Below are 18,844 nucleotides of genomic sequence, written 5' to 3'. Positions count from 1 at the left end.
CATTTATCAAATGCTGACAAATCACTGTTAATTTGTATTGATTCACTAGCTGGGCTTAGTGAACTGAAAAGACAAATCCAAATATACACTGAACAGAAATGGGAAACTTGACTGCTTTCATCAAATCAAAGTCAAGTCAAGCTGAAATTTTTCTTATTTTTGTTCATTTAGATTTTAGATTTTTCTATTAAATTGAACAAAATACTTGGTATAATCACTCTAGATACATGGGAGATTTTGCTTTTAAGAACCAAAACTTTATCAAGAGTTTCCTGACATTGTAGAGGGCTTCAGATTTGCATTTTGAAATGGAATCTTTCTACCAGGGTCAGAGTTTAATTCCTTGTGAATACAAAATTTCACTTGCTTCAGCGTAATTTCAAAATATACTTCTTAAAATCTTGTTGCTTTTTAAAACTCATAGTATTAAGTGATGTATTTGATATATTACATGATATACTGAAAAAGCTCACACATTTTGACCAATAATCTAGTATTTCATATGCTGCATAAGAATATACCTGTATTTTCTACATTTGAGCATGTGATATAAACAGATATATATTCTTGAATTAAATAGCCACTCCATAAATCTATAAGAGAGATCCTCTCCACATTTAAGAGGGGAGCTAAGCTTATAAATTAGCTTTATTTCTTAAAAATAAAATTAAAAAATACATATCTTTTCTATAATTTCACCAAAACTTGTCCCTTTTCATCTTTACTAAGAAAAATATCAAAATATTTCAGTTATATACCATAATGTACAATACTTATAGCTATAGTTATTCTCTTCTGTTTATGGACTTCTCTGGAGATATATCTGAAAACGTACTTTATATCTGAGAGGCATTAAATTTTTTAGTGCAAATTAATTTTCTGACAATGATATAACAGCTGTGTAATTTGACTCTCTATTTCCTATTTAATAAATATATTCCCTTAGCACTCTTCTGTTTAAAATATCAGGCTTCCCTGATAGCTCAGATGGTAAAGAATCCACCTACAATGCAGGAGACCAGGGTTGGATTCCTGGATCGGTCTGGAAGATCTGCTAGAGAAGGGATAGGCTACCCACTCCAGAATTCTTGGGCTTCCCTTGTGGCTCAGCTAATAAAGAATCCACCTGTAATGCAGGAGACCTAGGTTCAGTCCCTGGGTTGGGAAGATCCCCTGAAGAAGGGAAAGGCTACCCACTCAAGGATTCCGGCCTAGAGAATTCTTGCAAAGAGTCAGACACAACTGAACGACTTTCACTATCCTTTCCTGGCACTCTTCATTTAGGTCAGCAAGCATACTGTCAAAAATCTAAAAATAGCGAAATTTAAAACACTAGGTCAATAAAATTGTATTTCACAGGGATTTATTGTGTATGTAAGAAAAGCTTGAGAACTGGGAGCTTTCAAATCCAAAAGTGATGTGATATTCTGCGGCATGATGTTACAGGATGGCTTATAAACTGAAAGGTTAGTTGCTTAACCTTTACAATGATTGATTATTAGAATGGGGTTTTCCAGACTGCAGGAGATTGATTAAAAGTAATGATCGCATACCATTTTAGGAAGATTATTTAAGATTATGATGATAATAAATATTTCTAAGAAATAAGCTATTTCACTTACATTATGAAATAAGTTACATTTCCTTACGTGGGTTAAATAGTTTTCTCGGCTTGAGAGATTCTCAAGCTTGATCTCCGTTTTGTGTTATTTTAACAATGTCAAAAGGATGCTTGTTAAAACACTAGCTTTGACAACTGAAAATGAGATGTCTTTCATTTGTTAATCACTCTTTAAGGTATTAACTCAGAAAAGAAATTCTTTAAAAAGGTACAATATACTAACTTCTGCATTTTGAAAGTCAAAGTATTTCAGCTGGTCTTAATCTTCCTCCAATTGCATGCAGAGATGCGATGCTGTTGTTTGCTTTAAAGGCCCCCAAATAAGCCAGTGTTTGCTTTTTAAATATTCATGTAAACATACTTCAGGTAGAACTCAATATGGTCTGACTCCTCTTGGCAGGACATGTGCTCTCCATAGGCACCCCTGGTCAGGTTTTCACATTGTCCTCACTGGCACAGACTCTTAGAGGTGTGTCCAGTATTGACTATCCTTTTACAAAGAGTAAAAATGGCTGTTATTCTCTCAAGTTACTTGTTGTTTCAAATATTTACAGAAATATTTATAGAAAGTGTCCACATGTGAAATGAAATTTTTACAACCGAGATCTCTTCCTATGGTTTTAATGTCATTAAGTAGTTTAAATGATATATTATTAACCTTTTTCACATGTTTAAACTCATGTTTTCCCCGAAAATAGAAATTTTCTCAGAAAAGGATACTATGTATAGAATTAAGAAAAAATGTATTATGGTGGAGGGTAGGTCCTTTTAGGACAATTATCTGTCATACAGGATTTGGGCTTGGGATAAGGAACAGGGTTTTTTGGGAAAAGGAAAAAAAAAAATTGCAAGATCAACTTAGCCTGAAGATCCCCTAGTTTCTCTACCAACTCATGGAAAGGGGTGCCAGGCTCAGGCCATCTTTGGACCTGGTGTGGGTTTCAACATTGTGAGCACCCTCAATATGGTAATCAAAAGAATGCTACTTTATATTTGGAGAATATATGGGCTGCTTGACATTGGGCAATATTGATTTAGGTGGCAGCTGTTTACAGGAATTGCTGGAAAAGCCAGCTGCTCTGTACCTGGAGACTATAGAGCAGACAGGCTATTGGAACCTGTATGTGATTACAAACATCTCTGCCAAGTTGAAGAAGTCAGGAGTGTTGTGGGAAATTAAGCTTCAACACCACCCCTGCTGTTGGGAGAAAAGAAGCTGAACCATCCCTGTGAACTTGTGGTCTGGGCCACCTAGGATTCTCTGGTAAGGTCATTTTTCAGAAAAGCTTGTTCCTCCCAAAGCATATTTTATTTTACTTGGTAAACACAGATATTTTAAAAAGCTAAACAGACAAAACTAAGTTCTAGAGAGTTTTATTATGTATATTTTAATTGATTTATTTTGATCTTTCCAAATAGCTCATTATTCAAAACAAGATTTTTTTAAAAGAGTATATTTTGAAGTATGATTAGCTTAGCTAGTTGTCTTAGAAATAAAGAGAAATAATACAGTTTATGGGAGTTGTTAATTTTGTGATTGAATGATACTATTTTACAAAAAAAATTTTAAGTTTGTTAAAGAAAAATTTAGAAAGATATTCAGGAAAATTTTCAATGATTTTTGCGTTTAGATGAAAATATCCCAAAGACATGGAACAACTGACTTGTTCAAAATTGGGAAAGGAGTATAACAAGGCTGTATATCGTCACTCTGCTATTTAACTTCTATGCAGAGTACATCATGTGAAACGCTGAGCTGGGTGAATCACAAGCTAGAATAAAGATTGCTTGGAGAAATATCAACAACCTCAGATGCAGAGGATACCACGCTAATGGCAGAAGTGAAGAATTAGAGCCTCTCAATGAGGGTGAAGGGGGAGAGTGAAAAAGCTGGCTTAAAACTCAACCTTCAAAAACTAAGATCATTCCATCCAGCCCCATTACTTCATGGCATATAAAAGGGGAAAAAGTGGAAGCAGTAACAGATTTTATTTTCTTGGGTTTTAAATCACTGTGAATGGTGACTGCAGCCATGAAATTAAAAGACACTTGTTCTGTGCAAGGGAAGCTATAAGAAACCTCGACAGTGTATTGAAAAGCAAAGACATCACTTTGTAGACAAAGGTCTGTATAGTCAAAGTTACGATGTTTCCAGTTGTCACACACAGATGTGAGAGTTGGACCATAAAGAATGATGCTTTTGAATTGCAGTGCTGGCGAAGAATCTTGAGAGTCCTTTGGACAGCAAGGAGATCAAGCCATTCAATCCTAAAGGAATTCTACACTGAATATTCATCAAAAGAACTGATACTGAAGCTCCAATACTTTTGCCACCCAATGGGAAGAGCCAACTCCCTGGAAAATACCCTGATGCTGGGAAAGAGTGAAGGCAGGAGGAGAAGGGGGCAGTAGAGGATGAGATGGTTAGATAGCATCATTGACAACTCAGTGGATATATATTTGAGCAAGCTTTGGGAGATGGTAGAAGACAGAGGAGCCTGGTGTGCTGAAGTCCATGAGATTGCAAAGAGTCAGACACAATTTAACAATAAACAGCAACAATCCCAGAAATATTGATATTTTCACTAATTACTGGTATTTAAGATATAAAGAATAAATAGCTGAAGCATCATCAGATTAAAATACCACTCTTATCAAATCAGGATTTATGTCTTCACCACATCCCCCTCAAAAGAGAAAATGTAAACACATATAATCATCTGTTACCCTGGCACATGTTCTCAAGGTCATTAGGGTCATTGTACTCTTTTAAGTCCACAAAATTATCCTTTAAATCTATGGCAAAATCCTGCATCATCTTCATACTTCAATTCTTTACATTTTTAATAGATAAAGGAAGAAAATAGTCATCTTTGAATTCCAGTACTCAAATATTTGTTAATATCTTTGAAACAAGATAGAGAAAATATTCAATACTACTTAGCTTATGGTTTGATTTTGCAACTAACTCTTACCTTGGTTTATAGGCAGTTTTTAATAAACAATTTATGTGACATTAAAATGAAGACAGAATAAATGATGGCAGTGTAATTTTATAGTTCATTTTTTAGGGAATTTTACCTATGTGGTTTAATTTGATGAATCAAACATTTTAATTATAAATTCACCTACTGATAAAAGAGATATTCTCTTTGAAATAGGTTTTGTTTTTAAAATCTCTTGCCTAAAGCTGTATACCATCTCCTACAAAACAACAGCTGTTTTACTCATGAGCGTCTAAATAAAATCCATGAGAAATGAAAGAGCCCTGACATTTGGGCAGAGTTCAGGCCAAATATATTTACATGACAAGGACTCTTACTCTCTGTTCCTGTAGACACCAACCCTGCAGAGGCACAATTTAGTCAGATTCCCTTAAATAGAACATTCCTGTTTGTAGAATATCAAAGCCTATGTGTGGTCGGAACATTTCCATGAACTGAAGCCACATGTCCTGCAACCTGCTGCTTCAATAACTGCCAATATTTTTCAATGAGCAGAAAGTTCCAGGTGCAGATATGTTACACTGCTAATTCTGTATCAACCAGATTGAAAAAAATATCCAAAACTCTTCCAATTACCTTGCGTATATGACCCAGCAATAGCATTTCTTCTCTGAATGTCCAAGTTTACCTGAAGAGAATATATATATATATATAATTTCTATCTCATGTAAACATATAAAATTCTTTATTAGCTAATAAAGTAAATCCAAGACTAGAAACTTAGTCTATTACAGAACATTTAACCAAGTCAGACATTCTACTTCTTAACTGTTAGGAAAAACTTATCAGTATCTTCTGTGGAATTAAAAACACTCATATTTTCTGGGCAGCTGTTATTAAGTTTTCTGTTGTAGTAGTTAAAACCCATCAAAGAGTAGAAAAAATAGTGAAACAGCTAACTTCTGGAAGCCTCATCTACAGGCTGAAGATCAGACACCCAAAATATTCTCAGTAGTGGATTTTAAGCCCGGTGTTGGAACTAAAGATCCACAATCTGAGTTGTTACAGCTAAGTATTAAAAAATTTGCAAACACTTTCATTTATTTAATAAATTTACTGTAACAAGATTATCAGACAGGTATAATTACCTAAGTATTCAAAATAATGTTCAAAGAGGCTAAGTTGCTCTTCTCAGATCACAAAGCCTACTAGCAATAAGGAGGATAAAGAACCTAAAATTATAACTCAAAGACCTTTGCTCTGCTTTTTTCCCACTTTCAGCTCTTTTGGATATTTTCCAGACAAGATTCAAAAGTCAATTTCTTTAATTTACTGACAGATATATAATCTCTGCTAGAATCCAAAGAAAATAATTCTATTTTCTATAAGCTCTTTTCTTGAATTCAGATGTTTGAAATTTCTGTTAATTCCTACTTGATGCCTTTTAAAGTCACAGATTTCTAAACTCTACCCAGTCTACTTCTAAGGACGTGGCCTGTAGCTGGTGCAAAATATCTAGATTAGGATGATTCACTAGGATTTTCAGGGGCTACCCTGTAGTGTACTGCTTCTTTGATCCATATTGCTTATTTATGTCTTGATATTACTCAGTTATATCACAAATACCTTTTAGAAAAGCATTAAATGCTATTGATATTTCCAGAAACTTGTGTGGTGATAAACAAAACAGGAAGAATGCTAGTGTTCTCATTTCTGGCCATTTAATTCTCAATAATATTTGTTAATTAAATATTTGCTGTTGTTGTTTAGTTGCTAAGTCTTGTCCAACTCTTTGCCACCCCATGGACTGCAGCTTACCAGGGTCCTCTGTCCATGGGATTGCCAAGGCAAGAATACTGGAGTGGGTTGCCATTTCCTTCTCCAGAGGATCCGCCTGATCTAGGGATCAAACCCATGCCCTCCGCATCAGTAGCTGGGTTCTTTACCACTGAGCCACCAGAGAAACCCAATTAACTGTTTAGAGAGACACTGAAAAAAAAAATTATGGAAAGATGGGAATGGCAGTTTTGGTTGGAAAGGTTCAATTCAGTTCAGTCACTCAGTCATGTCTAAATTTTTGCAACCCCATGGACTGCAGCATGCCAGGCTTCCCTGTCCATCACCGACTCCCAGATATTGCTCAAACTCATGTCCATCGAGTTGGTGATATCATCTAACCATCTCATCCTCTTTCGCCCCCTTCTCCTCCTGCCTTTAATCTTTCCCAGCATCAGGGTCTTTTTCAGTGAGTCGATTCTTTGCATCAAGTGGCCAAAGTACTGGAGCTTTAGCTTCAGTCCTTCCAATGAATATTTAGGACTGATTTCCCTTACAATTGACTGGTTGGATCTCCTTGCTGTCCAAGGAACTCTCAAGAGTCTTCTCTAACACCACAGTTTAAAAGCATCAATTCTTCAATGCTCAGCTTTCTTTATAGTCCAGTTCTCACATCCATACATGACTACTGGAAAAACCATAGCTTTGACTAGATGGACCTTTGTTGGCAAAGTAACGTCTCTGCTTTTTAATACGCTTTCTAGGTTGGTCATAGCTTTTCTTCCAGGGCTTCCCTCATGGCTCAGCTGGTAAAGAATCTGCCTGCAGTGCAGGAGACCTGGGTTCAATCCCTGGTTGGGAAGATCCCCTGGAGAAGGGAAAGACCACCCACTCCAGTATTCTGGCCTGGAGAATCCCATAGACTATATAGTCCATGAGTCACAAAGAGTTGAACACAACTGAGCGACTTTCACTTTCAGTTTCTTCCAAGGAGCAAGCATCTTTTAATTTCATGGCTTCAGTCACCATCCACAGTGATTTTGGAGCCCGAGAATATAAAGTCTGTCACTGTTTCCGTTGTTTCTCCAGCTATTTGCCATGGAGTGATGGGAACGGATGCCATGATATTAATTTTTGAATGTTGAGTTTTAAGTCAGCTTTTTCACCCTTCTCTTTCACTTTCATCAAGAGGCTTTGTAGTTCCTCTACACTTTCTGCCATAAGGGTGGTGTCACCTGCATATCTGAGGTTATTGATATTTCTCCTGGCAATCTTGATTCCAGCTTCTGCTTCATCCAGCCTGGCATTTCACATAATGTACTCTGCATATAAGTTAAATAAGCAGGGTGACAATATACAGGCTTGACTTACTCCTTTCCTGATTTGGAACCAGTCTGTTGTTCTATGTCCAGTTCTAACTGTTGCTTCTCAACCTGCATACAGATTTCTCAGTAGGCAGGTTAGGTGGTCTGGTATTCCCATGTATTGAAGAATTTTCCATAGTTTGTTGTGATCTACACAGTCAAAGGCTTTGGTATAATCAATAAGGCAACAGTAAATGTTTTTCTGGAACTCTCTTGCTTTTCCGATGATCCAACGTATGTTGCAAATTGGATCTCTGGTTCCTCTGCCTTTTCTAAATCCAGCTTGAACACCCAGAAGTTCATGGTTCACATACTGTTGAAGCCTGGCTTGGAAAATTTTGAGCATTATTTTGCTAGCATGTGAGATGAGTGCAACATGCAGTAGTTTGAACATTCTTTGGCATTGTCTTTCTTTGGGATTGGAATGAAAACTGACTTTTACCAGTCCTCTGGCCACCGCTGAGTTTTCCAAATTTGCTGGCATATTGAGTGCAGCAGTTTCACAGCATCATCTTTTAGGATTTGAAATAGCTGAACTGGAATTCCATCACCTACCCTAGCTTTGTTTGCAGTGATTCTTTCTAAAGCCCACTAGACTCTGCATTCCAGGATGTCTGGCTCCAGGTGAGTGATCACACCATTGTGGTTATCTGGATCATGAAGATCTTTTTTGTATAGTTCCGTGTATTCTTGCCACCTCTTCTTAATATCTTCTGCTTCTGTATTAGTTAAATAAATCACTATGAACTAACTCCATGTTCCCAAACTAGAGAAGCTAGTTATCATCTAGATTTCAGAATACTCTAGGCTGTCATGCTTATTTGTCTATTTGATATCAGAGCATCTGTGTTTGGCTTGAGTCAGTTTTTTTTTTTTTTTTTTTGTAAAAGCCTTTAGAACTGGATTACCTTCTTGAGCACAGGACTTCAAATAGGCCTCATTATCTGAAAGTCCTGCATGATTTTCTCATAAAATCATCCTGTCTTTCACATGTCTATCATGATGTAGTTCTGGTGTTGTAAAGTAATGTACTTTTCTATGTGTGTTTTAAATGTATTTTTTGTTCCTTTTTCATTAAAGATTATCCTAGAAACATATCAGCTTTTAGTGATGGTAAAGACCATTAATTTTATTTTGACTCTACTCTGATATTACAAAGTTTCCTTTTAATTTCTCTCAATCTCTCTATCCATCCCTGCTTACCTTCCTCCCTTTCTCTCTCCCACAATGCATCTAAATCTGCTGGAGGAAAATGGCCTACTAAGAACAGACTCTAATTCTGACTCTGCCATGGCTTTTTATTTGACCTTTAACAAATCACTTCACCTCTGGCTCAGCTGGTAAAGAATCCACCTGCACTGAGGGAGACCTAGGTTTGATCCCTGGGTTGGGAAGATCCCCTGGAGAAGGAAAAGACTACCCATTCCAGTATTCTGTCCTGGAGAATTTCATGGACTATACTGGGGACTATAAAGTCCATGGGGTCAAAAGAGTCAGACAAGTCTGAGAGACTTTCACTTTCACCTCGATATCACATTTCTTCACATCTATAAGAACAACGTTTTATCACTTTATTTTAAAAGTTTTTTCAAAGAAAAACAAAGAATTATACCTACACAGCATAAGTAGAGTTACAAATAATTATACTTGTGAGCCTTAGATTTGAATTATTCAGAATATATTTTCAAAATCAAAGTATGATGATTTTATGAAATTATTTCACTCTACTGGTGAATAAAATTAATTATGAGATTCCTATATTAAAACAAGAAAAATCTCAATATTAAGTAATAATATAACATTTTGTTCATTGGCTTGCAGAGGCTCTATAGCAATGTTGACAGAAATGAAAGTTTTGGAATGAGAATTATTTTAAAATTCTAGTAGATCATTTTCTGTTTGACTTTGGAAATGTGAATTTACTTCTAAATTACAGATTCTTCATTTTTAAAACAAGGAAAGTTTTGCTTCAATATGAAAGAAAATATGTGAATCACTTCTGATCATTCCTAATGATGTATATGCCACAATATCATGGCATACAACCTGAAAAAAAAAACAAAAAAACACCTCTGATGTCCTAAAAATAAATCTTATATTGGACTAAAATATTATCACCTTGAAATGTGTTTTTTTGATAGACAACACTCCTTGATTCTTGGGCCTATTTGTAAAATTTGAGAACCTACACTTGCATAAAATTTTTATTTTTCTAGTTTTTATTATTTAAAAGCTACATTTTAAGTGAGAATAATAAGAGATATTGCATTCATACTAGCTATATACTAGCATGGTAAGTGAAGCCTGGTAGGTTTATAAATAGCCTCATCTATCTAGCTAAGGGTTAGTCCTACTTTCTTTAAATACCTATGTTGGCAGTCTAACAACCACCACAGCTTGGCAGAGTATGCAGCAAATATAAATACTGAACAATTTAAAAGTGCTCTTTTTTAACAAAGCAGTTAAAAAGTAATCAATGGAAGAGATGAAGTGAGAAATTAATTGAATAAATTTGGAGACCTGAAACCATGTTCAGTAATCATTCAAATACAAAATAAGTTAAAAATAAAAAACTATAATATTGCATTAAATATAAAAACGTATTACATTCTGCATACCATATCCAATGCATCTATCACCAATTTTTTAAAAAGTCTTTAAAAAGCCAGTTTACTTAGAATATCCTTCTTGTGCTAGAACAATGCTAAGTCATTTACCTGCACTACTCATTGAATTTTCATGTGGTTCATTTTTAGATAACAACACTTAGAAGATCGAAATAGATATTTCTCCAAAGAAGTTATGCAATGGCCAAAAAGCACATGAAAGGCACTGATTATTGGAGAAATGCAAATCAAAATTACAATGAGGTATCACTGGTCAGAATGGCTATCATCAAAATTTTTACAAACAATAAGTGCTGGACAGGGTGTGGAGAAAAGGGGACCCTCCTACGCTGTTGGTGGGAATGCACATTGATGTAGCCACTATGGAGAACAGTATGGAGGTTCCTTAAAAAACTAAAATAGAAGTATCAAATGATCTAGCAACCCCACTCCTGGGCATATATCTGGAGAAAAAACATAATTTAAAAGATACATGCATCTCAGTGTTCTTTGTAACACTACTTAACAATCCTTAGACAAGGAAACAAACTAAATACCATCAACAGAGGAATGAATAGATATGGTACATATACTACAACGGACTATTGTTCAGCCATAAAAAGTATTAAACAATGCCATTTGAAGCAAATGGATAGGCCTAGAGATTATCACACTACTTGGAGAAATTCAGATAAAGGCAAACATCATATGATATCATTCATTTGTGGAATCTAATTTTAAAAGTGACAGAAATGAATTTATTTACAAAGCAGTAGCAGTTACAGATTTTGAAAACAAACATGTGGTACCAAAGGAGAAATGTCTGGAGGAATAATAAATCAGGAGTTTAGGATTAACACACACACAGTACTATATATAAGACAGGTAACCTATAAAGACCTACTGTGTAGTACCGGGAACTCAACTCAATATTCTGTGATAATCTATATGAGAAAAGTATCTGAAGAAGAATGAATATATGTATAACTGAAACACTTTACTGTACACCTAAAACTAACAGCATTGTAAACCAGGTATACTACAATAAAATTTTAAAAATAAATGAAAAAAAAAAAGAAAAGAAAAAAAACTTAGCAGAAGTCAGATAAAGTGACCCATGCTACTGTTCCATGTTACAGAGCTGGTCAATGGAATATCCAGAATTCAAATTCAGGTCCATCTGAACCCATTGCCTGTTTCATATGTGTCATCCATGGATCAAGGGAATTTCACAATTTGCATTAAATGGCCTTCCTATTGCACTTTCTGTCCATTACCACTAGCTCAGAAGATTTTTGTGAAGCTATAGTTTCTGAAGTTTTGATTATGTGAATATTTTTGTAGAACTTATATCTTAGAAAATTATTATAAGATTCAAAAATCTTTTCCAAATTATATATTCTTCCTTCACAGCATGCCCTTTTGTAAAGCAATGTGTTAATCTGAGTGGTGAGAATTATCATAGACTGCTTCCTTTAATCCACAAATGGGAATTTGCTGTATGACTCAAGGAACTCAAACCTAGTGGGGTGGGATGGGGAGGGAGGTGGGAAGGAGGTTCAAGAGAGAGGGAACATATGTATACCTATGGCTGATTCATGTTGGTGTTTGACAGAAACCAACATAATACTGTAAAGCAATTATTCTTCAATTAAAAATAAATAAATGTTTAAAAAACAATTTTATAGATTCAATGCAATCCCTATCAGCTACCAATGGTATTTTTCACAGAGCTAGAACAAATAATTTCACAATTTGTATGGAAATACAAAAAACCTCGAATAGCCAAAGCAATCTTGAGAAAGAAGAATGGAACTGGAGGAATCAACCTGCCTGACTTCAGGCTCTACTACAAAGCCACAGTCATCAAGACAGTATGGTACTGACACAAAGACAGAAAAATAGATCAATGGAACAAAATAGAAAGCCCAGAGATAAATCCACGCACCTATGGACACCTTATCTTTGACAAAGGAGGCAAGAATATACAATGGATTAAGACAATCTCTTTAACAAGTGGTGCTGGGAAAACTGGTCAACCACTTGTAAAAGAATGAAACTAGAACACTTTCTAACACCATACACAAAAATAAACTCAAAATGAATTAAAGATCTAAACGTAAGACCAGAAACTATAAAACTCCTAGAGGAGAACATAGGCAAAACACTCTCTGACATACATCACAGCAGGATCCTCTATGACCCACCTCCCAGAATATTGGAAATAAAAGCAAAAATAAACAAATGGGATCTAATTAAACTTAAAAGCTTCTGCACAACAAAGGAAACTATAAGCAAGGTGAAAAGACAGCTTTCAGAATGGGAGAAAATAATAGCAAATGAAGCAACTGACAAACAACTACTCTCAAAAATATACAAGCAACTCCTGCAGCTCAATTCCAGAAAAATAAACAACCCAATCAAAAAATGGGCCAAAGAACTAAAGAGACATTTCTCCAAAGAAGACATACAAATGGCTGACAAACACATGAAAAGATGCTCAACATCACTCATTATCATCAGAGAAATGCAAATCAAAACCACAATGAAGTACCATTTCACGCCAGTCAGAATGGTTGTGATCCAAAAGTCTACAAGCAATAAATGCTGGAGAGGGTGTGGAGAAAAGGGAACTCTCTTACACTGTTGGTGGGAATTCAAAGTAGTGCATCCACTATGGAGAACAGTGTGTAGATTCCTTAAAAAACTGTGGCAGATTCATTTTGATATTTGGCAAAATCAATACAATATTGTAAAGTTAAATTAAATAAAATTAAAAAAAAAAAAAACTGGAAATAGAACTGCCTTGAAAGTGCTGCACTCAATATGCCAGCAAATTTGGAAAACTCAGCAGTGGCCACAGGACTGCACAAGGTCAGTTTTTATTCCAATCCCAAAGAAAGGCAATGCCAAAGAATGCTCAAACTACCACACAATTGCACTCATCTCACATGCTCGGAAAGTAATGCTCAAAATTCTCCAAGCCAGGCTTCAGCAATACGTGAACCATGAACTTCCAGTTGTTCAAGCTGGTTTTAGCAAAGGCAGAGGAACCAGAGATCAAATTGCCAACATCCGCTGGATCATGGAAAAAGCAAGAGAGTTCCAAAAAAACATCTATTTCTGTTTTATTGACTATGCCAAAGCCTTTGACTGTGTGGATCACAATAAACTGTGGGAAATCCTGAAAGAGATGGGAATACCAGACCACCTGACCTGCCTCTTGAGAAATCTGTATGCAAGTCAGGAAGCAACAGTTAGAACTGGACATGGAACAACAGACGGTTCCAAATAGGAAAAGGAGTACGTCAAGCCTGTATATTGTCACCATGCTTATTTAACTTATATGCAGAGAACATCATGAGAAATGCTGGACTGGAAGGAACACAAGCTGGAATCAAGGTTGCTGGGAGAAATATCAATAACCTCAGATATGCAGATGACACCACCCTTATGGCAGAAAGTGAAGAGGAACTAAAAAGCCTCTTGATGAAAGTGAAAGTGGAGAGTGAAAAATTTGGCTTAAAGCTCAACATTCAGAAAATGAAGATCATGGCATCTGGTCCCATCACTTCATGGGAAATAGATGGGGAAACAGTGTCAGACTTTATTTTTGGGGGCTCCAAAATCACTGCAGATGGTGACTGCAGCCATGAAATTAAAAGATGCTTACTCCTTGGAAGGAAAGTTATGAACAACCTAGACAGCATATTCAAAAGCAGAGACATTACTTTGCCAACAAAGGTCCATCTAGTCAAGGCTATGGTTTTTCCTGTGGTCATGTATGGATGTGAGACTTGGACTGTTAAGAAAACTGAGTGCCAAAGAATTGATGCCTTTGAACTGTTATGTTGGAGAAGACTCTCGAGAGTCCCTTGGACTGCAAGGAGATCCAACCAGTCCATTCTGAAGGAGATCAGTCCTGGGATTTCTTTGGAAGGAATGATGCTAAAGCTGAAACTCCAGTACTTTGGCCACCTCATGCGAAGAGCTGACTTATTGGAAAAGACTCTGATGCTGGGAGGGATTGGGGGCAGGAGGAGAAGGGGACGACAGAGGATGAGATGGCTGGATGGCATCACTGACTCGATGGACATGAGTCTGGGTGAACTCCGGGAGTTGGTGATGGACAGGGAGGCCTAGCATGCTGCAATTCATGGGGTCGCCAAGAGTCAGACACGACTGAGCGACTGAACTGAACTGAACTGAACACCCAGCAATCCCACTGCTGGGCATACACACTGAGGAAACCAGAGTTGAAAGAGACACGTGTACCCCAATGTTCATTGCAGCACTGTTTATAATAGCCAGGACATGGAAGCAACCTAGATGTCCATCAGCAGATGAATAGATTATAAAGCTGTGGTACATATACACAATGGAGTATTACCCAGCCATTAAAAAGAATACATTTGAATCAGTTTTAATGAGGTGGATGAAACTGGAGCCTATTAAACAGAGTGAAGTAAGCCAGAAAGAAAAACACCAATACAGTATACTAACTCATATATATGGAATTTAGAAAGATGGTAATGATAACCCTGTATGCAAGACAGCAAAAGAGACACAGATGTATAGAACAGTCTTTTGGACTCTGTGGGAGAGAGAGAGGGCAGGATGATTTGGGAGAATGGCATTGAAACATGTATAATATCATATATAAAACAAATCGCCAGTCCAGGTTTGATGCATGATACTGGATGCTTGGGTCTGGTGCACTGGGACCACCCAGAGGGATGGTATTGGGAGGGAGGTGGGAGGGGGGTTCAGGATGGGGAACACGTGTACACCTGTGGCAGATTCATGTTGATGTATGGCAAAACCAATACAATATTTTAAAGTAATTAACCTTCAATTAAAATAAATAAATTTATATTAAAAAAATAAAAAGTATGAGAAACTAAAAATATAAATAAATAAATATATAATTTTAGATTTATTTTCTCCTTATTTCATAAATTTTAAACTATACCCATTATACATTATATCTCTAAAATTTGTATAATTATAAAGACAAATAGTCATTGAAGTACAGTTTGTAATCTTTCTTTTAAAAATAAACTAGAATATATTTATCATTCAAATCACACATTTAATATGACTCTCGAGTGAGTGAATGAAAGTCACTCAGTCATGTCCAACTCTTTGCAACCCCATGGAGTCCATGGAGTTCTCCAGACCAGAACACTAGAGTGAGTAGCTGTTCCTTCTCCAGGGGATCTTCCCAGCCCAGGGATCAAACTAAGGGTCCCACATTGAAGGTGGATTCTTTACCAACTAAGCCACAAGGGAAGCCCAGTATACTTCTGGATAATATGTTCATTAGCTTAAGTCATATGGCAAAGTCATAGTAAATGTCATTGACTTTTTATTATTTCTTATAAAATGCAACTCTAGCTCTACATGCAATAGCAATATTATCATATTTGTTCCATTGTAATATTGTTGCAGTTTTAGGGAAAGAAAGGATTGTAATACACAATTTGAGCTCAGTGGCCTTTTAAGTAGTTTAAGAAACAATTTGATATTTTTAGCTTAAATACACAGAAAGACATCTCAATAGACCATAATAGTTCAAGTTCACAAAAAATCAGACATGCAAACACTATCATTTGTGTCACAATTCTTTTTTTCTTTCTTGTGTTCAGCTGCAGATGAGAGGTACAGCGTAGACACAAGTGATATTATTCTAATAATCCAGCTGTAGGTCTTATGAAGAATTATAAAGAGGCTCTACTCCTCAAAGTTCAGAGACAACAAACAGCTTTATTTCTTGATATGAAATTAACATTGAATTCTTCTGTCAAAACTCAATGGTTTCCTTGGCCCTGAAACTGTATTTTGTTTAGGAATAAGACATAATTATTTGTATTTTGGATTTTCTGAATCCAAGTTCCTCTCTGCCTTTATATATTCAGATATAAAAATTATCATGAGAAAGTCCATGGAAATATATTGACATATTATTTGTTACATGTTTGAACAGAAGTATAAATTTTTATTTATTTACATTTATTATAAATGTCTAGTATAAATAAGCCATTTTAACTAATATTATGTTTTTTAACATCACTCTTGATCAAGGCACTCAAGAAAACAATTTAATGAAACTATTTTATATATAAAAGCTTCTAAAATGTTTAAAATCCACAGAAAATGAGAACCCTAAGGTTAAAAGGGATCTTTAAAATTTACCTTTGGACAAATAAGAATGTATAAGAAGGCCATATTGCTTTTTTTTTTTTATGAAATTGCTATACAAAAAAATAATTTTCTCATACTGGCTTGCACTGGAATATACAAGCTATATTCATTTTCAAATAAATACAATGGATTAATATTTATATCTCATGATCTGTTCAGGAAATACAAAATAGTCTAAAATATTAACCATGATAATTTTAAAAGATTATACATACTGACAAGTAAAACATCTTTTTGCTGTCTTCCTAAGGATTACTGATTATTGATATCTAAGTGCATCTAAAAACATCTAGGAATACGTCTAGGTTAAATATCATAGGTATGTGTGAGATTATCTCTTCTCCTCCCTTCACTTGCTCCATTTCTAATGGAACCTTACCTATAGCAATAATATATGCTCCATTCTCTTCTATTTAAATGACAAATTCCCCCTTGATCCCAGTTTTCCCCTCTAGAACTTTGCCACCCTTGTCTAACTCTTCTATTTCTTTTCTTTTCACTGATTCTAGTTTCTATGAATACAATATGGAAGAGGCATAAAATGAGAAATCATTGATTACTTTTGCTATTTCCTGCTTTGAGTAGATGTGTAATGTATATATGCAGGTACATAAATATGTACATATATTCATTAATTTCATTAAACCTGTAAAGTCCACTTTTCTCAACTTTTTGTATTTTGCAAGCTTTTAACCACTAGTTGGAAATACCAGGTTAGTAACTTTTTGTTTAAAGCTCTTTTTCCAATTTCTTATCTCAAGAAGAAAATAAACTTTATTATTCATAGTAATTTGGCATTGTCTGAAGAATTATTCTTCCTTCTCTTTCTTCTTTACACATTTATTAAATGCCCTCTGTGAACTACATGCTGAGGATGAAGAGCAAAATCTTTCATGTTTCTTGATGTATTAACTGGTTAAGAAAACCATTTTAAAGTTTCAAGCTAGAGTATGACTATTATTTCAGCAAGATTCTTCGACAACTTTGTCGAGAATAGAGGCAAACCTGTCTCAGGGAGGCCAGCTTAGTGACTACTGAAAGAGTTTAGGAAAATATAATGCAGGGGGAATAGGGAACAGGATAATAAAGAAGCTAGAATGGAAGGGAAAATAAGAATACGGACTGGACTAATACTGACAGCTCACAGTAGCAAAAAGTCAAACTTTTAGTTGCTCAGTGGTGTCTTGACTCTTTGTAATCCACAGACTGTAGCCCACTGGGCTCCTCTATCCATGGAATTTTCCAGGCAAGAATACTAGAGTGGGTAGCCTTTCCCTTCTCCAGGGGATCTTCCTGACCTAGGGATCAAATCCGGGTCTCCTGCCTTGCAGGCAGATTCTTTATCATGTGAGCCACCGGGAAGTCCAACAGTGGGCAGAGGGGTAACCAATTTCAGATACTGACTTGCATTTAATAAAGCTGTTGGAAGGGAAACTTGATCAAGAAGCATCCAGAAGCCAGTGCAGAAATATCAAGAGAAGAAAGACCTATGGTGTTAACTTAAGGTAGGGTGGGTAAGGCAAGACGAGAACCAAAAGTTCAATTCAATAAAAAATATAACTTAAAATTGCTTTCAATTTTTTCAGCTTTTAAATTAGAGGTTATTGTTGATTATTTTCAGAATGAATGGCAACTATTTAATACTTTATAGTGTAAAGCTATTAACATTTGCAGATGTTTAAATTTTATAAGCAGCCCATTTTTCTCATTTCTCTATTGGCTTATCCTCTGCACCTGGTACATTGTCGTCATTTTCTCACCTTCTATTTACTCATCAAAACACAGTAACCAGGCTTAAGCTGTCAACAACCTCAAGCACTTCTGAAAATAATCGACATGAACATGAAGTCGCTCAGTCGTGTCCGACTCGCAAAGACAATGTACCAGGTGCAGAGGATAAGCCAATAGAGAAGTTAAAATGATATCCTTTCTTGGCAATGAGAAAAATGGGCTGCTTATAAAATTTAAACATCAGCAAATGTTAATAGCTTTACACTATAAAGTATTAAATAGTTGCCATTCATTCGACACCTTTTTCTTTAAGTTCTCTGATGTGTCCCACTCTGTTCTACTTGCTGAGAGCAACATTCATAGACTAGTGAAGGACAGGAGAAGGCCATTGTTTTCATTTGGATAGTGAAGAATGAAAGAATGCACTAGATAATTTCAGAAGCTGGTAAGTGCCGGGGGCGGGCGGGGGGGAGTACTAGAGCTTGATTGGGGAGGAGGAGAAGGCTAGTTCAGCTGAGTGATCTATGTCAGGCTTATTGAGCAGGTAAAATGTAAGCTGATAGCTGAATGAGCAGGAGGCAGTCATGGTGAAGTTCT

The sequence above is a fragment of the Bos mutus genome, chromosome 21, assembly GCF_027580195.1.
Source record: "Bos mutus isolate GX-2022 chromosome 21, NWIPB_WYAK_1.1, whole genome shotgun sequence".
Lineage (NCBI taxonomy): Eukaryota > Metazoa > Chordata > Mammalia > Artiodactyla > Bovidae > Bos > Bos mutus.
Note: the sequence above shows the minus strand (reverse complement) of the source record.